This window comes from Pongo abelii, chromosome 3, assembly GCF_028885655.2.
Source record: "Pongo abelii isolate AG06213 chromosome 3, NHGRI_mPonAbe1-v2.0_pri, whole genome shotgun sequence".
NCBI classification, from domain to species: domain Eukaryota; kingdom Metazoa; phylum Chordata; class Mammalia; order Primates; family Hominidae; genus Pongo; species Pongo abelii.
The window spans coordinates 51,219,279-51,226,515 of NC_071988.2; positions in this window are offsets into that span (position 1 = coordinate 51,219,279).

Below are 7,237 nucleotides of genomic sequence, written 5' to 3' on the forward strand. Positions count from 1 at the left end.
TTAAAAGGGCAAAGTGCATGGCTCTGCATCACAAAAATAGTAAATAAAACAACTAGAATTCAAATTCAGGTTAACTGAACTGCAAAACTAAAAAACCATATATTACTGAGGAATTTTAAAATAGTCTTGTTTTGAAAGATTTGTATGTGGAAGCTGATGTGTAAAAGGCTGCTCTAATAAAATCAGGATGGCTATAATTGCAGCAGGAAGGGACACTAGTAATAAGATCTCCACAAGTTATTCCCTCCCCTTTCAGAGGAAGCACTAGGGGAACAATCTGAAGATCAATGCACTGTTTAGCACTACCTCTCATACTCTAACTAGGAAATATTGGTGTAAACTCTTTCCTGTAGGCTTTATAGAGCCCATTTCATGTTCTGCTAAGAAAAGCCCAGAAATGCAAAGTAGCAAAGTACTTGGAAATGTGTCTATGAAATAAATATTGGGAGAACTTAAATTGTACCCAAATAATCAGAGGAATAAAATTTATGCATGAATTGGAAAATTCAGTAAGTTTTAAAGTTCTCCTAAATTTAATATAAATACATTAACAATAGTTTATATAATTAAAAATTAATTTAAAAACTATATATAGGAAGACAGAGTCTTTCAGATAATGTTGAAAATAAAAGACAAAGATGAGAAGTGTTATATTATCAGTTATCAAGATACGGGAATAAACCTTCACTATTTTGAGAGACAAACAAATGAATGAGTAGAATATAATAGAATGTGCAGAAGCAGGTCTGACCATTTATGAATATGTGGTTTATGGCAAATGTGCCAATTCAGAGCTGTGGTCCTTTTAATTAAAGGTGCCAAGTAATACAATATAGAAATAATCTTGTAGTATAGTTTGAAGTCAGGTAGCGGGATGCCTCCAGCTTTGTCCTTTTGGCTTAGGATTGATTTGGCAATGCGGGCTGTTTTTTGGTTCCATATGAACTTTAAAGCAGTTTTTTTCCAATTCTGTGAAGAAAGTCATTGGTAGCTTGATGGGGATGGCATTGAATCTATAAATTACCTTGGGCATTATGGCCATTTTCATGATATTGATTCTTCCTATCCATGAGCACGGAATGTTCTTCCATTTGTTTGTGTCCTCTTTTATTTCTTTGAGCAGTGGTTTGTTGTTCTCCTTGAAGAGGTCCTTCACATCCCTTGTAAATTCCTAGATATTTTATTCTCTTTGAAGCAATTATGAATGGGAGTTCACTCATGATTTGGCTCTCTGTTTGTCTGTTATTGGTGTATAAGAATGCTTGTGATTTTTGCACATTGATTTTGTATCCTGAGACTTTGCTGAAGTTGCTTATCAGCTTAAGGAGATTTGGGGCTGAGATGATGGGGTTTTCTAAATATACAATCATGTCATCTGCAAACAGGGACAATTTGATTTCCTTTTTTCCTAAGTGAATACCCTTTATTTCTTTCTCCTGCCTGATTGCCCTGGCCAGAACTTTCATCACTGTGTTGAATAGGAGTGGTGAGAGAGGGCATCCCTGTCTTGTGCCAGTTTTCAAAGGGAATGCTTCCAGTTTTTGCCCATTCAGTATGATATTGGCTGTGGGTTTGTCATAAATAGCTCTTATTATTTTGAGATACATCCCATCAATACCTAATTTATTGAGAGTTTTTAGCATGAAGGGCTGTTGAATTTTGTCAAAGGCCTTTTCTGCATCTATTGAGATAATCATGTGGTTTTTGTCATTGGTTGTGGTTATATGCTGGATTACGTTTATTGATTTGTGTATGTTGAACAAGCCTTGCATCCCAGGGATGAAGCCCACTCGATCATGGTGGATAAACTTTTGGATGTGCTGCTGGCTTCAGTTTGCCAGTATTTTATTATGGATTTTTGCATTGATGTTCATCAAGGATATTAGTCTAAAATTCTCTTTTTTTTGTTGTGACTTCAAACTATGCTACAAGGCTACAGTAGCCAAAACAGCATGGTACTGGTACCAAAACAGAGACATAGACCAATGGAACAAAACAGAGCCCTCAGAAATAATACCACACATCTACAACAATCTGATCTTTGACAAACCTGACAAAAACAAGAAATGGGGAAAGGATTCCTTAATAAATGGTGCTGGGAAAACTGGCCAGCCACATGTAGAAAGCTGAAACTGGATCCCTTCCTTACACCTTATACAAAAATTAATTCAAGATGGATTAAAGACTTAAATGTTAGACCTAAAACCATAAAAACCCTAGAAGAAAACCTAGGCAATATCATTCAGGACATAGGCATGGGCAAGGACTTCATGTCTAAAACCCCAAAAGCATTGGCAACAAAAGCCAAAATTGACAAATGAGATCTAATTAAACCAAAGAGCTTCTGCACAGCAAAAGAAACTACCATCAGAGTGAACAGACAACCTACTGAATGAGAGAAAATTTTTGCAATCTACTCATCTGACAAAGGGCTAATATCTAGAATCTACAAAGAACTCCAACAAATTTACAAGAAAAAAACAACCCCATCAAAAAGTGGGTGAAGGATATGAACAGACACTTCTCAAAAGAAGACATTTATGCAGCCAAAAGACACATGAAAAATGCTCGTCACCACTGGCCATCAGAGAAATGCAAATCAAAAGCACAATGAGATACCATCTCACACCAGTTAGAATGGTGATCATTAAAAAGTCAGGAAACAACAGGTGCTGGGGAGGATGTGGAGAAATAGAAGCACTTTTACACTGTTGGTGGGACTGTAAACCAGTTCAACCATTGTGGAAGTCAGTGTGGCGATTCCTCAGGGATCTAGAACTAGGAATACCATTTGACCCAGCCATCCCATTACTGGGTATATACCCAAAGGATTATAAATCATGCTGCTATAAAGACACATGCACACGTGTGTTTATTGCGTTGCTATTCACAATAGCAAAGACTTGGAAACAACCCAAATGTCCATCAATGATAGACTGGATTAAGAAGATGTGGCACATATACACCATGGAATACTATGTAGCCATAAAAAAGGATGAGTTCATGTTCTTTGTAGGGACATGGATGAAGCTGGAAACCATCATTCTCAGCAAACTACTGCAAGGACAAAAAACAAAACACCGCATGTTCTCACTCATAGATGGGAATTGAACAATGAGAACACTTGGACACAGGAAGGGGAACATCACACACCGGGGCCTGTGGTGGGATGAGGGGAGGCGGGAGGGATAGCATTAGGAGATATACCTCATGTAAATGACGAGTTAATGGGTGCAGCACACCATGGCACATGTATACATATGTAACAAACCTGCACATTGTGCACATGTACCTTAGAACTTAAAGTATAATAATAAAAAAAGAATAAAGAAATAATCATGACCCCATTTCATCTACACCACACTATTCACAGAAATGGTTTCCAGGTGGAAACCCGCTAAAGAGAAAAGATCTTGTAAAACAGTTGAGCTTTCAATGCAGATCTCAAGGTGTTGTGCCTTAAGAGTGGAGCTAACCAGAACTATAGAAAATGATACTCTGAGACTATCCTTTCAAAACTTAAAAGAATGTCTCAAATGAATCTAGTTCAGCCACAAGTAATGTAACTGGTACAAAATACAAAATCCAACACCTTTTATAGTAGTATAATATCCATCTCTCAAGAGAGTAAATTGTGAATGTCTGGTATCTAATCAAAGTTTACTACATATACAGAGAACTAGAAAAAATGTAACCCATAAATCAAAGGAAAAAATTGATTAAAAAACAGGGAATTATACAGGTGGTAGAATATCAATATGGACTTTAAAGGGGGCTTTTCTATACATTATAGAAGTATAAGAAATGCATGCAATATAAAGAAATGTATGAATATTGAAAAGACAAAAATGGGAGATACATTTTAAAAAGAGAAATAGAACTTCTACAGATAAAGAATAAAATACAGGATTTGAAATTTTCACTTGATGGAATTAACAGTTGATTAGCCGTTGGAGAAGAAAGGATTACAAAATTTGAAAATATAACAATAGAGACTATCTAATATGAAAGATTCAGAAAAAAAGAGAATAAAATCAATGAAAAGAGCTTCAATGGCCTTAGGATATAAATTCTAGCATATATGCAATCAGATTCAAATAGAAAAGAGAAAGGGAATGAAAAATCTTAAATTTGAACAGCCTCATTCACAATTGAAAAGACAATTAATGAAAGCACTTAGAATGTCATAATTAAGAAAGTCAGAGGAAGAGAATGTCTCCAAACTGGGAAGAAATGTCCAGAGCTTGAAAGAAAACAAGGCATGCATAGATCACAGACAGAAAAAATGTGGACAGATTGTTGAGAATGGAGGTAGCATTGCCAAACTGTACAAGTGAGATCGAGTAAGATAAGGTCTAGAAAGTGATCTTTTGAGTTTTTAACTAGTTGCCATTGATAACTTTGTCAAGGAAAGTTATATTACACTGGTCAATTCTAAGCAGATTGCAGATTTTGAAGAATGGATGTTTATAATAACATATAGGAAGGATTTGTGGCTTGCCTGTTGGAATGCTGGAGACAAGGTTGTGGAAGATAGAGGAAGACACTTGTTTATGGCAAGGTGTCTTTTGGAACTAAGATAAAATGACTAGTGTTGAGATGGTGTCTTTTGTAAATGGAATATTTTCCAACTACATATAGGAAATGAATAAATACTGAGAGGAAAATAGGATTTAAGTCTAAATCTTACTTGGGTAATTGAATAACTTTCTTCCATATTTTATATAACAATCACAATAACCAGTTGTCATATTGAACTTTATAATGTGAAAATCTGTCTCATAATACCTGTCTTCTTAGACTAGCATTATCACTTGAAATATGTTTTGAAATTATAACCAAGTAGTATCACCTTTAGGATGGCATCAAGCCTCTGTGTGTGTCTTGCTTGAGATTATAGTTTACAATTATATATATGTACATATGTGTGTGTGTGTGTATGTGTGTGTGTATGTATATATAATAACTTACATGTATATGTTTGTCTTCCTTCTTGTTAATGAGCATTAATTTAAGCACAGATAAACTTCTAGGAAATGTTGGGAAAAAACTAAATAAATGAAGAAAATGTCATGATTCATCTTTTTCTGGCATGCAGTCATTTCATGTGTCTGCTGAGGAAATGATCTGAATACTGATTGTGGATTTTGACTGCAGATGTTAGAAGCAAACCATTTCTAACAGATGTATAATCTGATTAAATATGCAATGCAATGATATTGTCAAAACCTATTAATCACTCTTTCAGGACACATTAGTGTAGGCTTTACTGACAGCTGTGAGGATTTGAATATCTCTACAGTTGCAGGTACTGTTGCTCATCCACAGCGCCCAATAGATGTTAAAAAGAAAAATAACCACAATAGGCAAGTGTACAGAGTACTTTAAATGTTGCATGTTAATTTTTTTCACCATTGGGGGAAGAGATATATTTTTATTCCAGTAATGTTTACCCTACCTGCATTTGTTGCCTTCCTACCCCCAAATTACAGGGATTTTCTGTCACGCTGGGACTAATTCGAAAATGCAGATACAGAGCCGAACCTCCAGCATACATATATTAGGAAGCAGTCCCATGACTGATGATTATACAATATGTGTTCACAGATAAATAGTAGCAAAACCTTGTTCCTCACTGAGAGTGCTAACATGTATTGATTTCTTTTGCCCATTGATACACACCGGTGTTGCAATTTATTTTGGAAAGGGTAGCACCGTAACTTTATGATCATCAGCCTGGAGATTTTATTTCTGTCCTTGGTTTGCCCTTACTATTTGATATTCCTGACAGTATTAATGATCTTTAGTAAAACTAAACTAAAGCAAATGTTTACCTATATGTGATCCAAATATTCTTACATTAAATCATTCTAAATGCCAGAATTTTTACAACATAGTCTTATGCACTAGATAAATAATTATAATCAAAATTCTCACTGTTTCCAATCCTCTCATACTCATTTAAGAAATAGAATGTGTTAGAAATGACCAACATTTTCAAAGATTGGGCTACTCGGGGTTATGAAATGAAATCTTGCAGTGAGTCTTCGAGCTAACAAGAAAAATTAAGGGAGGAAGGACTTCCCTTCGCAAGTGAACGTACTTCACTTCTCAAACCACCCATTAAAGCTTGAATAGACCATTGTTACTTTAAGAAAATAGAAATAGCAGTAGTAGCATTCATCCCTTTCAAGTCTCTTAAGTACATTAAGCTCTTTTTATTTCCAGTTTTCTTTTCCCTTAAGATGTATGTTACTGGTCATACATATTATTTTGTAAATTTCCCTATTCCACGACTTGGTTATTTTGGATCCTATCGAAAGTATTTTTCTTATGGGAAATCTACAACATTCAGTTAGGCCTAAAAATGACTTTCTTAGCTGTTGAATACGCACAATGGCAAACACACCCTGCTGACCAATACTCAGTATCTTTATTTTGTTCCAGCCAAACTGCTGATAGCAGAAGAGGAGACTTACACTTCACATTCTTGCATATTGTTACAGCAGAAATAGAGATTATGTTTCTTTTACAAATTTACTCTTAGAAATGAAAATTTCCTTATGACTATGACTTATAAATCCAATAATCTATCTTACTGAAAAAAATTAGTAAAAACATAAACTAAATTTTCTATGGTCAATTCAAGAACATAGAAATAGTTGTTACTTTGAAGATTTTGAGGTTGAAACAAATTTACTAATCATCTTCTATTTCTGAGTCAAAGTAATCAAGGTGAGAAATCTTAATTTCTAAATAGGAATGTCAAGAATGGTTCTGTTTCCAACAACATTTCTGTAATATTTTCTAATTTGTAAAATTAAGCAAATACCAATGTTTCAGTCTTCAATTGCATATATTAATCCAGGCATACTAACAAATCCTTGGATCACTGGATGATTGTTTTAACATGTTTGTACAACTAATATTACAAATAACTCGATAGTCATTAGGTACCAAAAAGTTTACCAATTTTTTTTAAACTGACTTTTCCTTACTGTTTACTTTCTTTCAAATCCTCACATGAGGAAAAGAATTAAATACCACAGAATCATAGAAGATTTAGAATTGATTTGAAAAATAATTTATTGCAAACTAACAAGTGATGTCATTAAGTAATATCTCTCTGGGAAATTTGGTATCTTTCTTCTGGGTTACACCCACCACCAATATTTTAGGATTTTCTTTTCTTCTAAAAATTGAAGAAGGGATAACCTAATAAGAAGTATTAAAATAA